The following is a 15,859-nucleotide window of genomic DNA, read 5'->3' on the forward strand; positions in this document are numbered from 1 at the left end:
TAGCTTGATCCCATCTGTTTCAGGTCTGTCTCTTATAAAGTTTAGATTTTTTTTAACTAGATCATATAATGTTTCCCCTTTTGCAGTCTCTGGGATTCCTCGTACTCTAAGGTTACACCTTCTTTCTTTATTTTCTTGAGCTTCCATCCTATAGGTCAATTTTTTCTGAGTGTTTTCCATCTGTTTTATTTTTTTCCTTAGATTATCTATGTTTTGGGCCTGGATTTTAACTTTCTCCTCTGTTTCTTCCATTCTTGATAGCAGATGCCCTAAATCATTTTGAATAGCTGTCATTTCATGTTTTATCGTTTTTTCCAGATTTTGAAACATTTCTATCATCTCCTTCTTGTTTGGTACTTGTAGTTCACCATCAGTTTCTTTTTTTCCCAAGCCATCCACTATTTTTTGGCTACAACTGCTATTCATGCCCAATGATAATCTAGGACTATTTCCTGAACTAATGTCCATTTCCCCTTTTGCACTTGCACCTTGGGCCCTTTCTGGCGTAATATTTCCATGTGATGTAAATTTCTTTATTGTTCCTGTTTGAGACCCTTTGAGCCCTGTTCCCTTGGGACCTTTATTCTTCATATCTTCTGTAAATCTCTCTTTTTTTCTTCTTTTTTTTCCTCTCTTTTTTTCTCTTTCCCTCTTTCCTTTTTCTTCTATGTTCTCAAGATGGGGTTATACCACTCCTTTAAGATTTATGGACAGACAGGCTTGCTACTTTTCCTATATATTTTACTCTCCTAGGACACCTGGGCCTCCTCTCTTCTTCTCTTCTGACCCCTGGGAATCCTCCCCTCCCCTCTTTCTCTCCTTGGTCTCCGATATCACTCAGGCGACCACAACACAGTAAGTCCCCAGCAGATCTCACTCACCCTTCCCTTCTCAGGAACGTGGCTCCAGGATAGTGTGGAGGGTCTTCACTGCTGCTCAGTCCTGGGGGGGGGATTCCTATGGGTTTCCGATGCTTTGTTTCCTTCTTTTTCTTTTCTCCTTAGGATTCGTCCTAGGGAAGCAGGATGGGCCTCCTAGTATTCCTGGGTCTCCCTGACCCAGGATCGGACAGCTGGCCGGGGGGTACAGGCAACGGTGAGCTGACGGCTCCCTGTCACATCAGGAAGCCGGCCGGTTTCCTCTTTCCCCCAGAGATCCTCCGCGGCTGGTCACGTGCTCCCGCAGCGTCACCTCTCCTCTCAGCCGCACGGATCTCCCGCTCATGTAATGCCGGGGGAAGCGGCGTGTCACCGCAGCCTCAGACCCGCTTCCATCTCCGGCTCTCCGGGACCAACTCCCAGCCCTCCAGACTCCGGTGGGTCAGCTCCTAGTGCAAGTCACTGGGTGGGTCGGGAAGCGGGACCTAGCGAGAAGCTAGTGCCGCGCGCTTCCCACAGCTGCCATGTTCGGGCTCCTCCCCAGTGTCCTCTTGACAAAAAATGTATTTATTTTTTTTACACAAAATTGTCATTTAAATGATTTACTGCTCACACATGCCATGGGTATATGTTGAATTACTCCCCAAAATACATTCTGCTACTTCTCCCGAGTATGGGGGTACCACATGTGAGAGACGTTTTGGCAGTCTAGCCAAGTACAGGACCCCAAAATCCAATAAGCACCTTCAGGCTTTTAAAGGGCTTTATTTCCTCAATACACTTCCTGACTACCTATCACAGTTTCGGAGGCCCTGAATAGCCAGGATAGCACCTAACCCCCCCCAAATGACCCCTTTTTGGAAAGTAGACACCCAAAGGAATTTGATAAGAAGCATGGAAAGTATTTTGCAGATCTCATTTGTTGCCACAAGTTTTTGGAAAATGAAGAAAAAAAACAAAAACATATTTTTTCTATTTTTTTTCCTATTTCAAAACCTTGTGAGAAAAAATGAGATCTGCAAAATACTCACTATTCCTCTTTTTAAATTCCTTGGGGTGTCTACTTTCCAGAAAGGGGTCATTTGGGGGGGTTTGGTGCTATCCTGGCATTTCAGGGCCTTCAAAACTGTAATAGGTATTGAGGGAGTGAAATGAGGAAGTTACACACCTTCAGGCTTTCAATGCGGTCATTGGATTTCAAGCTCCTGTATGTGGCTAGGCTCCCAAAACGTCTCACACATGTAGTATCCCCATACTCGGTAGAATTAGCAGAATGTATTTTGGGGTGTAATTCCATATATACCCATGGCTTGTGCGAGAAATAAATCATTTAAATGACAACTTTGTGTAAAAAAAAAAGTTTTTGTTATATTCCGGAAACTTGTGGAAAATAAATGAATCTTCCATGGACTCAATATGCTTTTCAGCAGATAGCTTAGGGTGTCTACTTTCCAAAAAGCGGTCATTTGAGGGTGTTTGTACTATCCTGGTATTTTAGCACTTCAAGAAATGTGATGAGCAGTCAGAAAGTAAAAGCTGTGTAAATTCCATTATCTATACCATAGTTTGTAGACGCTATAACTTTCACACAAAGCAATAAATATACACTTACTGGGATTTTTTTAACCAAAAACATGTAGCAGAATACATTTTGGTCTAAATTTAGTTTTTGTGGATATTTTTTATGACCGAAATGAGAAAATATTGGGGTTTTTTTAAAATTTATTTTCTGCAAAAATTTTTTGTTTATAGCGCCAAAAATAAAAAGTGCACAGGTGGTCAAATACCACCAAAAGAAAGCTCTATTTGTGTGAAAAAAGGACATAAATTTTATTTATGTGCTGTATTGCATGACCGTGCAATTGTCCATTAAACTAGCGCAGCGCTGTATAGCAAAAAAATGGCGTAAATTGCGGTATCTATACCATAGTTTGTAGACGTTATAACTTTCACACAAAGCAATCAATATACACTTATTGGGATTTTTTTTTACCAAAAACATGTAGCAGAATACATTTTGGCCTAAATTTATAACTAACTTTGAGTTTAATATATATTTTTTATAGCTGAGCGTAAAAAAATATCGTTTTTCGTGTTGCTGATACCATGCTAGACTCTTCTAATGCTCATAGGTAGGGACCCACAGCTCTTTATTCCCTCATACAATTGGAAGACCTGTTCAATCCTTGGCGGTGTCTGCATGGCACGAAGAGGGACTATTTCTTCTTCCTTCTAGGATTGATCTGTTCCTGGTACACAAAAATACCCTCCAAAGCATTCCCCAAGCTACAATCAGCATGATTACATGGTCATACTACCTGCAAAGTTGCACATCTGTAACATCTGTACAATGTATAAAACCTGCTGCAGCAGGACTGACATTTTTTTTTGTAAATGACCCAGTAGCTATAACCATGTCTTTCAAATCAGGCGTAATGCAGTATAAATCCTGGAGTATGAACACCTCTTTACTCACACATCCAGTGTACCAGGGGAAGATCAAGACAGAAGTGGAATCCTTTTTTGCCAACAATGCTGGTTCTGTGACTAATGACTCCAATCTATGGAATGCACATACATCATTTATTAGATTTTAGATGGTTTTTATTAAGCTGGGAGTCCATGAGAGGAGAATACAAACCGAGAGGGTCAATTCCCTATTATATCAAATCCACACAATGGAGCATAGGAGCAAGACTGTCCCCAATAGGTCTGACACTGCCCTCCTCCACAATCTGATGGAGGAATGTTGTAACTATCTTTATGCTTCGTTTGATTTCCATATTAAAAAACGTTGACTGAACTGGTATGCCTATGGCAATAAACACGGCACTCTCCTAGCTAAACAAGTAAAACAAAAAGCGGCTTCCTCTAAAATCCCTTATATGCACAACTCCCAAGGCCTTGGAGTTAGCAACCCTAGAGACATCGCAGATTGTTTTAGTGAGTTTTTTGCCAAACTTTATAACCTGCAGTCTTATAGTACAGAGCCCTCTCTGAGTCCTGCTCAAATAACACAATTTCTAAATTCAGTACAGCTTCCTACTATTACGCCTTCCCAACTTCAGAAACTCAATCGACCAATATTCGAACCAGAGATATTAAAAGCTATCCACTCTCTCCCATTGCGTACGGATCTGATGGATTCTGTAGCGAATATTTTAAAACATTCTCTACCACCCTCACTCTATACCTATGTAAGTCCTATACCACTTCATCTCCACTGGAAATATCCCTCCAGAATCTCTAGAATTGTTAATCGTCACCATTCCAAAGCCTGGAAAACCATTAGACAAGCCGGCAAAGATAACTATTACCAAAATGGAGAGAACTATATCTTACATTTAAACAACATACATATGAAAGTGCTGCCCAAATACAATTAATGACAAATTACATAAACTAAATATCCATTACACATAAATTCAATAAAATGAGTTAATAAAGTCCTTGATGTGAAAATAATTAATAAATTGGTGCATGTGCTTCTTCCACAAACAATACGTGATTCATGCTCTGTGCTCCCCACCTGTGTGCCCAATAACTCACCAGCTGTATTGGACTCTTATAATGAAACAAGAGTCATTCACACTTTGGTGGGGCATGTGGAGTCCTGCTGAGTCTTTTAGTCCTCTTGGTTTGAATGGTGCTTGTCATGCTCAGTCATCCCGACATGGTAACATAATGTGGAGTATGTCCAAATAGTGTATTCTGTTTATTAAATAAAAGTAGACTCACATATTTCCAGAGTAAAAACAGCATAACTGCCAGCTTGGAAAGCAGTACACTGCTGTGTGCTCCAAACACCGTTAGTGACATCACCATGGTCTGTACCTTATGCGTTTTGTCCCTCCCACTGGGAATCCAGAGAGGCATAGGCCCGTGGTGATTGGCGGACAAATTTATACACTGTAACTCCATCTGCTACACCCGACAGTTGCATTACATTGCACTGCAATGCCGGGCTAACTTTATGCTACATAGAAGTCCAACTGGACTTCACTATAATAAAAAATGGAGATAAAGGGTATAAGGTGAGAGGCTCCACAGATCCCCTTACTAATGATCTGTGTAACTACACACTTTCATACACCTATCTAACATTAATGCTTTAGGAGATCTTGCTCACGAAGCACTACATGTACCATTAAACAAATAAACAGCTAAAGAATATATATAAATAAATACAAAATAAAGAAAACATTTTTGGAAGTATATGAAGAATATTAAAAATTTGAAATAAAACAGTTCAGCATGTTAAGACCTCTGGGGGTCATAGTCCCTAATAGTATATCCACTGAGATTCATTTCTCAAGATGGCTTGCCTCATATTAGTCCCACACCAATGTTTCTCCACCCTGTCTATGCCACAGAATTTTAATGGAGTTGGATCTTTATTATGATGTGTTCTGAAATGGTTAGACAAGCTATAATGTTGGAAGCCCTTTTTAATGTTGTTAATATGTTCTCTAAGTCTGACACTAAGTTCCCTTGTGGTTCTATGTACATACTGTAATCCACAGCTGCATTCTAAGAGATAAGTAACGTGTGGTACTGCATGTGATGATTTTTTTAAATTTCATATCTCCTTCCTGTATTATTGGTTTGAAATGGGTAATCTTTTTGTTGGCTTGTGTACAAGTTCTACATATCATACATTTGCCACATTTAAAAAAACTAGGTTGATCCAAGAAAGTTACCATTTTCATATATTTTCATGTATTTTATTGGGATTTTGTGTGATAGACCAACACAAAGTGGCACATAATTGTGAAGTGGAAGGAAAATTTAAAATAGTTTTCAAAATTTTTTACAAATAAATATCTGAAAAGTGTGGTGTGCATTTGTATTCAGCCCCCTGTACTCTGATACCCCTAGTCACCTAATTAGTAATAGAGTCCACCCATGCGTAATTTAATCTCAATATATATATACAGCTGTTCTGTGAAGCCCTCAGAGGTTTGTTAGAGAACACTGCATGGCTGCATCTCTTTTCTCTCTTTTCTTCCTCTTCACACAGGGACTTGGGCAGCAGCAGGATACGTTGGCTCCTGCTTCTGTCAATCAAATGGTGCAATGAGGAAGCAGGAGGGGCAGGGAGAAGAGAAGGATCACCGGCAGGGGACCACAGAAGAGGAAATTTGGGACCGCTCTGTGTAAAACCATTGCACAGAGCAGGTGAACATGTTTATTATTTTATTTTTTTTAAAAAGCCTTTAATAACACTTTACATACAGAAATTGTAAGATAAAACATACATGCAGTTGTGCTCAAAAGTTTACTGGCAGAAATTGTGAAATGTTGGCATTGATATTGAAAATATAACTGATCATGCCAAAAAAACTCTTATTTAAGGATAGTGATGGTAAAGGCTTCTTTCTGGCAACTCAGCCATGCAGCTCATTTTTGTTCATGTATCTTCATATTGTGCTCCTTGAAAAACCACACTATCTTTTTCTGGAGCAGTCTGTATTTCTCTTGAGGTTACCTGTGGGTTTTTCTTTGTATCCTAAACAGTTCTTCTGGCAGTTGTGGCTGCAATCTTTCTTGGTCTTCCTGACATTGACTTGGTATCAAGAAATCCCTGCAGTTTCCACTTCCTAATAAGTGATTGGACAGTACTGACATGCTTTGGATATCTTTTTATATCCTTTTCCACCTTCATAAAGTTCCATTATCTTGTTACACAGGTCTTTTGACAGTTCTTTTCTGCTCCCCATGGCTCAGTATCTAGCTTGCTCATTGCATCCACATGAGAACTAACAAACTCATTGATTATGTATACACAGACACTAATTTCAAATTAAAAAGCCACAGATGTTGGAAATTAACCTTTAATTGCAATTTTAACCTGCATGTCACCTTGTGTGTCTGTACCAAGGCCAAACATTCCAGGGTATGTTAACTTTTGACCATTTGAGTGATTTCTGTTATCAATTAGGATTTAAAAAGGAGTCAAACAACTGTGATAAAATTTGGCTTCCTATGATCACTATCCTTAACTCTTTCCCTCCAGCCCTAGAGATATGCAGTGCCCAGCATAAATGAGTACACCCCTTTTGAAAAATAGGATTTAAATTAATATCTCAATGAAATCAAGAACAATTTCCAAAATTTTGACAAAACTGAGTTTTATAGAACATTTGTTTAGATCGTAAGTCTAATAATATAACTTAGACTACAAAATCTTCAGTTTTACTCAAATTAGTTAATGCAAAAAATGAATATAACCCACAACAAAAACTACTCCATCTAGTATTTTGTATGACCTCCATGATTTGTAAGGACAGCACATAGTCTTCTAAGCATGGAATGAAGACATATTGGAACATCTATCTTTTTCCATTCTTCAAGAACGACCTCTTTTAGAGCCTGGATGCTGGATGGACAGTGATACTCAACTTGTCTCTTCAGAATTCCCCATAGGTGTTTGATTGGGTTTGGATCAGGAGACATACTTAGCCACTGAATCACTTTCGCCCTGTTTTTCTTCGGAAATGCAACAGTCGCCTCAGATGTGTGTTTTGGAACATTGTCATGTTGGAAAAGTGCACAATGACCAAGGGCACGGAGTGATGGTAGCATCTTCTCTTTCATTATAGAGCAGTACATCTGTGAATTCATGATACCATCAATGAAATGCAGCTCTCCGACACCAGCAGCAATTATGCAGCCCCACAGAAGGGCACTGCCACCATCATGTTTCACTGTAGGCACCATGCCGACACCATTTTTTGTACTCACCTTTGCAACGCCATACAGGTTTGAAGTAATCAGTTCCAAAAACATTTATCATGGTCTCATCTCTCCAGAGTACAGAGTCCCAATAGTCTTCTTCTTTTTCAACATGGGCCCTGGCAAACGTTAGGTGGGATTTTTTGTGCATGGGCTTTAGGTAAGGCTTCCTTCGTGGATGACCCTCATGCATGCCATTCCTCTGCAGTGTACGCCGTATTGTGCCAATACAATCACCCCAGTTTGGCTTTCTACTTCTTTAACTAACTGCAGTGAACTTGCATGACGATTTTCTTTAACCCTTCTCATTAGAAGATGCTCCTGTTGAGGTGTTAACTTCTGTGGATGGCCTGGATGTCTCTGTAAGATGGTTGCAGTTCCATCTTTGTTAAGTTTTTGTATCACTTGTGCTGCAGTATTCTGACTGATAAGTAAAGCTTTGTTGATCTTCTTGTAGCCTTGACCTATCTTTACTTTCTCAGGCCTTGTGTCATTTCTCTTCCATGTGGTGCCATTGCTAACAGCATGAAATTGGAAGGGGTTTTCTTTGTTAAGTAATGCCCTTTTACAATCAACTGTCTGCTGGACACCTGTTTAATAAATAATTAGACTCACCTGTAGTTGAATTCCTGTAGTGTTAATACGGATTTTGTTGTCTAAAATTCAGCTTTGCACCTAAGACTTTCATTAGGGTGTATTCATTTTGGCAACATAGTCTTGAATGAATTTGTTAGGAAAAATACTTTGTTGTGCATGCAGAGTAACAAATAGTGTTTGCAATCAATGGCCCACATTTGTGGAAGTATTTTATGTAGTTTTCCATAGAAAATGTTAATTCTGAAAAGAAATAAAGGTTTTCTGAAAAATCTGTTGGGGTGTATTCATTTACAGTTGCAAGAAAAAGTATGTGAACCCCTTGGGATTACGTGGAGTTTTGCATGAATTGGGCATAAAATGTGCTCTGAACGTCATCTAAGTCACAACAATAGAAGAACACAGTGTGCTGAACATAATACTACACAAACATTAGATGTTGCCATGGTTTAATTGCACATAACATGTAAACATTCACAGTGCAGGGAGGAAAAAGTATGTGAGGCCCTAGCTTAATGACTTCTTCCAGAGCTAATTGGAGCGAGAAGTGAGCCAACCTTGATTCCAATCAGTGTGATAATATTGGATGTGTTGCTGACAGCTGTCCTGCCCTTAAAAAACACACACCTGTTTTGGGTTTACTGGTTTCAAGAAGCACTGTCTGATGTGAACCATGCCTCGCAGAAAAGAGCTCTCAGAAGACCTACAATCAAGAATTGTTGACTTGCATGAAGCTGGAAAGGGTTACAAAAGTATCTCCAAAAGCCTTGATGTTCATGTGTCCACGGTAAGACAGACTGTCTACAAATGGAGAAAGTTTAGCACTGTTGCTACTCTCCCTAGGCATGGTCGTCCTGTAAAAATGACTGCAAGAGCACAGCGCAGAATGCTGCATGAGGTAAAGAAGAATCCCAGAGTGTCAGCTAAAGACCTACAGAACTCTCTGGCACATGCTAACATTTTTTTGACACATCTACAATAAGGAAAACACTAAACAAGAATGGAGTACATGGGAGGACACCACGGAGGAAGCCATTGCTGTCCAAAAAGAATATTGCAGCACGTTTGAAGTTTGCAAAAGAGCACCTGGATGTTCCACATTACTACTGGCAAAATATACTGTGGACAGATGGAACCAAGATTGAGTTGTTTGGGAAGAACACACAACACTATGTGTAGAGAAAAAAAGGCACAGCACACCAACATCAAAACCTCATCCCCACTGTAAAACATGGCAGAGGGAGCATCATGTTTGGGGCTGCTTTGCTGCCTCAGGGCCTGGATGGATTGTTGTCATTGATGGGAAAATGAACTCCAGAGTTTATCAAGACATTTTGCAGGAAAACGTACGACGATCTGTCCGCCAACTGAAGCTCCGCAGAGGATGGGTGATGCAACAGGCCAATGACCCAAAGCATACAAGTAATTCAACAAAACAATGGCTGCAACAGCACAGAATACACCTTCTTGAGTGGCCCAGTCAGAGTCCTGACCTCAACCCGATTGAAATGCTGTGGCATGACCTTAAGAGAGCGATTCACACCAGACATCCCAAGAATATTGCTACACTGAAACAGTTTTGTGAAGAGGAGTGGTCCAAAGTTACTCCAGATCGTTGTGCAGGTCTGATCTGCAACTACAGGAAACGTTTGGTTGAGGTTATTACTGCCAAAGGAGGGTCAACCAGTTATTAATTCCAAAGGTTCACATACTTTTTCCTCCCTGCACTGTGAATGTTTACATGTTATGTGCAATTAAACCATGGCAACATCTAATGTTTGTGTAGTATTATGTTCAGCAGACTGTGTTCTTCTATTGTTGTGACTTAGATGACGTTCAGAGCACATTTTATGCCCAATTCATGCAAAACTCCACGTAATCCCAAGGGGTTCACATACTTTTTCTTGCAACTGTATGTTGAGCATTGTATGCAGCCTCTTGGTGGATGAGTGCATGCCGTGTGCACTCCCGGCAGTTAGCAGCAGCTAATCGTATGACTGCTGTGACAACCAATCATGGTGGTCACATGATAAGAAACCCTGCCTGTCTCCAAGGGGTTAAATAAAAGACAGTTATTTAGCATGATCAGTTTTCTTCCAGGGTATGCAAACTTTTTAGCACAACTGTATATGAAAGTGTCAGGGATATATTTAATAATTACAAATAAACTGTGCATGGGGAACCCATTCTGGTGGTCCAAAGTCTCCCCCTCCCTTCTACATTATTTTTCCTCAAAGGTCTGGATTGTTATAAACTGGGGGTCAGCACAGGGGCGTAATTGCCGCAAGGCAAACAAGGCGTTTGCCTAGGGCAGCACTTTTCAGGGGGGACACTTCCATGGGAAAGGGACAGAGGCTGCCATGTCTTACCTGTCTCAGTGACTCAGTGTCCCACCTTGATCCGGTCCACGAGGTGCTGCTAGAGGAGGGGTGGAGAGGGTGTCCGTCCGGTGTCTTCATCTTGATTGTGCTGTGGGCGGGATGACATGCTGCCCCACTCATCTGGTCACACCCTCAGGATCACTGGGCAGCCTATAGCAGCCTGTCCCTCCCTCTGCAAGCTCTGCCTCCTGCTAGTAATTGGCACACAGGTGGCCAATCACCAGCAAGGAGGCAGAGCTTGGAGAGAAGGAGCCAGCCAGAGCTGGTGAAGAGGAGGAGAGTGGCCGGAGAAGGAAGACAGCTGATCAGTAAGTGTCTGTGCTGTGTTGCTGGGATCTGGGCAGAGCAGATGGTGCTGCTGCAGCCAGGTATACTGACAGTGGCTGGGAAAGGGAGGGAGCCTGGGCTGGAGCAGGGGTCAGCAATGTAAGCATCATTGGTGTCAGTGGGAGGAATAGTGCCCCATCATTGGTGTCAGTGGGAGAAATAGTGCCCCATCATTGGTGCCACTGGGAGGAAAAGTTCCCCATCATTAGTGTCAGTGGGAGGAAAAGTGCCCCAACATTAGTGTCAGTGTGGAAGGAATAGTGCTCCATCATTGGTGTCATTGGGATGAAATGTGCCCCATCATTGGTGTCAGTGGGAGGAAAAGTGCCCCATCATTGGTGTCAGTGGGAGGAATAGTGCCCCATCATTAGTGTTAGTGTGGGAGGAATAGTGACCCATCATTTACTTGAATGGGTTATGATTGGCAGATGGCAGCACCCACCAAAAGTAACAGGGGATTTAATTCCTGCTGCAGCATGTGTACACATTTGGTTGCTGCTTCAGCAGCTAAAGGTGGTAGGAATTGGGGTGGTAATGCCGAGACTCCACTTCAAGGTTTTACCACCCCCCCAACTTTACGTGTGACTGAGTCCTAAGGATGATGCTGCTGAATACAGCTAAGGGCTCATTCACAAGGTGGTGAGGAGACAATATGTTGCCTCCTCATCATTAGATTTAAATCCATGATTGCAGTGCAATGCATGCGAATGAGACATGGTAGAGGTCTAAATCAGGTGTGAGGAACTGACACTGTGCCCGATCTTTGACTTCTCCTATGTTGTTCAGGTAGACCTCTACCTCTTTTCCTACCCCTGTTATAGCGCAGAAAAATTACTTAAAATATAATTGGGATGCCTCACAGGGATACTTCCCAAAATGAGGGAAAATCTCAAATATTGTAAATAATAATAATAATTAAGCCGACTCACCAAATCCTGCAGTGGTGTCCTCAGGACCGGGAAACTGGGGAAAAAAAGAAAACCGGGGGGGGTCCACTTGCACAGATGTCCTAATGAGAACAGGCAGCAGCTGAAAATATAATGTTTATTAGCAATATCCAGGTGCCATGGATATACCCCACTGGGTGATCACCCCCATACCGGCAATAATGGAAGTTCATTCATGACCAATTTCATAAATCATTTACGTTATCAAGAAACTGAATGCACATTCATACAAGACACTTTTAGTGTACATTGCTGGACTCTGTATACATGTCATCTCCATAGGATTCTATCTGATCTATACCAGCCTGGCATGACGCTCTGTTAATCATCTGCAACTTCCATATTTATTGTGCAATTAGTAGGTCACAGTCACTTACTGCCTTTCCATTTGTCTACACAGCACCAATCCAGGTGCATACTCTACTTCTGTATGAGGCCACGCTTAAGATTGGAGAATCTGGCAGTATCTAGTGACCATTTACCCCCAACTGGGGAGTCAAAGTGCACCATATCCAACCTTACTTTAATTACTGGACATTTTCGTTCCACCCATTTATTGTTATTTTTCCCATATAAGATATGTACACTTTTTGAGACCTTGCATCCTACTCCAATATTCCATGGTTAGAGCTGTGGCTGTGTACTGATATTGCGGTATGTTGTTTCCCCAATTTTTTCTACTATATCCATTTACTTTCTTTCTTGACCTCATTCCTGTTTTCATCCTTTATTGCTCTATCATTTCCATCCAAGTCAATTATCCTATTCCTCAGTGTAGGCTGACTGCGGGTATATGTGCATGTCATAGTGGCCGGGATCCAGGAACATGGGCTGTCCTTCATATGACAACATTGTCATTTTAATTTAAATTTTATTTCTGTGTTAGGTGGAGGTCGTCTGTTTTTCAATTTTGTTTAATTTTGCTAATAAACATTATATTTTCAGCAGCTGCCTGTTCTCATTAGGACATCTGTGCCAATGGCCCCCCCCAGTTTCCTTTCTTTTTTACTGTACCCCTTTTATAGACCTAGCTTCCATAGCCTTACATGGAGTGCCACTGATTGCATGTTATTTATCTAACCAATATTATCAAATCCTACTAATCCTTTGAGTATTGCTTTCAAATATTCTTTTGTTTCCATTGGTCTTACCAATCTAATAGCTTAGCTCTTTGGAAAGACAAGTACATGTGCAGGTGTAATGAAGCCTAGCCACCCTTATTGCCTATTCAATGGAATCCATTGAAGAAAATGTTTTCATTGTTCTGAAAAAAATAACCTGTCCTGGGATCATCTGCAAGAAGATTTTGAGAATATTGTCATATCTTTCAGCCCACAGTATCACCTGAAATTAATAGAAGATTCCCCTTAGCAGCTTAGATTGAATCAAATCATTCCCAACTGTCCTTAGAACATGGATAGATAAAGAAACATAGTGCAAAATAAAATATATTTCTAATTACATAATTATTTACATCTGTTAATGAACCTCATGGTAATATTATGTACAGTATGTATATGGAATACAGCCAAATAAAAATATATACAGTAATTGTAAATTAGCAGAAAATGCGCGCATTCTTTAACCACTTCCCAACCACCCTATAGCAGAACTACTGCTACTGGGCTGCGCAAAATCACATATATATGCTTGATTTTGTATTTCTGCCGGGTAGGGGGCACGCACGCAAAATGAAATTTGGATAGAATTCAAATTGAATTTGGCTCCAATTCGACGTGAATTTGAATATGAAAATAATAGAACGTAAAAGATTAGAAAAGAAAAGAATAAAAAAGAATAGAATAGAACAATAGAATAAAATACAATATAAAAATAGAATTTAGGTTGACCGACAATAGCTTTTGCTTTGTCCACACCTTAAAGATATCTGGAGGTTGACTGATAATAGCTTTCACTTTCACACTCTAAAGCTTTCTGGTGTCTATGGTGTGTATGTGCTGGAAGGTGAAGCCTTCATCAATCACCATCTTATATCCCACCCCCATAGTGTTTAGCAATACAAGGAGAAGGATTAGGGGGGAGGGGACTGTGTATTTGTCCACATATGTGACTATAGTCTTATGGGCTGCACAGATAAGAAAAAGGAAGAAATACACAGATTGGAAGATAACTGAAACTGGAGCATGCTCAGTAGATGTGGCAATGCCTGCTTTACACAATTTCTGGCTGCAGCAGGCATACAGACAAAGAGAAAGGGACAGGAAACAGCAGGATCAACCAGGTATTTTTTGCAGTCTACAGAAAACGAATGCTCTACTGGCGAAGTAAGCATGAACACAATGGGGTGGATTTACCAAAGGCAAATTGACTGTGAACTTTGCAAGTGTAGTTGCATTATGCAAGTGCATTATCCCCAGAGATTAGTAAATGTGGTAAAGCTCTTCTGATTTCCACCATCCAATTGGTGCCAGAAAAATGCTTTTTTCATTGCACCTGCTTGGGTGTTTTTTTCAAAATGAAGCTTTACCACATTACATTTACTAAGGAAAATAAGTGCAACTGCATGTGCAAAGTGCATAGTCTATTGGCCTTTAGTAACTCAACCCCAATGTTATAATATAGCATGTATTGAGTGTTTATAATAATTTGGGCTTATAAATGTATGGATTTGTTTATAAAGTTGACACTTTAAATCTGTACATAACATTGCATAACAGTATTGTATATAATCTTTAAAAACAAATGACATTTAAAAAGAGGAAAAAATAACGTGGGGTCCCCTTTAAAATTCAATTCAGACTCTTCCTGTACAATTCCAGGCCACATGCCTTTCAACATTGGGGGTATTTTGCAAGAAGGCACAAAGTCTCTCCCTTTACAAGGAACCAGTTTTAGGGGAGAGCATATCCCTTACCATCTTGTAGTCAAAAAATGTAAAGGTTTGTGCGGGGAACTTATAGGAATCTAGAAGAAGAGAGCCTCAGATGTTCACTCTCTCCCAGGGTAATGAGAGCAGGGTACATTAATATTGCCTAATACTCATTCACCAAAAAAAGTCAAAAGTAGTTAAACACACAGATACCATAGAAAAAGCCGTTTACACCTGCCGACTGCCCACAGCACATTTACTGCAGGTGGGCGGCATGTGCAGGCTATATTAAATGGGATTACACTATGGAGAGCGTGAGTTTTTCTTTTTCATGATACTATGTCCACTTGAGTATATATGCACAACGATCTATTACATCTCAGCAGTACCATTGTTTGACATGTGGTTTTGAGGAATGCTGGATATCTTTTCATTACACTCTTAATTGTGATCTGAGTACATGCAGGAAGTGTACTCCATTGTGTTCCCATTATAGGAGAGGCCAAATAAGCCGCTTCTGCTGCCTGGTAAACCTTCACTAGGTCTTCCTCAATCTGTCAAGATGACCTTTTAATATAGAATATAGTAGCTCTAAAGGATCCATGGAGATATGCTTTCAAAGTATCCCAAAACACTAGGCCCCTATTATCTCCAGGATAACATATGAGCCTCCAGGAAAACATTTATTTGGTCTGGAATCCTGTCATTGGAACCTATCCAGGATAACCAAAAAGGTTGAACCTACGCACCCCAGATGGGACAACTATCAAAAAATAACTGTTATTTTAAAACTGTCAAAAAATAACTGTCATTTTTCCCCACAGTCAAAATAAACTATCATTTTTTTGCCACTGCCAAAAATGTTCATTTTTCAACTGTCAAAAATAACTGTTATTTTTCAACTGTTAAAAAACCTGTGATTTTTCATCACTGTCAAAAAATAACTAATATTTGCCACTGTCATTTTTCAAATGTCATTTTCAACTGTCAAAAAATAACTGTCATTTTCAAATGTAAAAAAAAACAAATTTTTCTACTGTCATTTTTCAATTGTCATTTTTTTGCCACTGTCAAAAATTAACTATAATTGTTTTTGCCACTGTCAAAAATTAACTGATATTTTTTAACTGTAAAAAAATAACTGCCAGTTTTAAACTCTCAAACAAT

Source organism: Staurois parvus, unplaced genomic scaffold (assembly GCF_062004578.1).
Source record: "Staurois parvus isolate SC_StPar_1 unplaced genomic scaffold, SC_StPar_1.0 ptg000200l, whole genome shotgun sequence".
NCBI lineage: Eukaryota > Metazoa > Chordata > Amphibia > Anura > Ranidae > Staurois > Staurois parvus.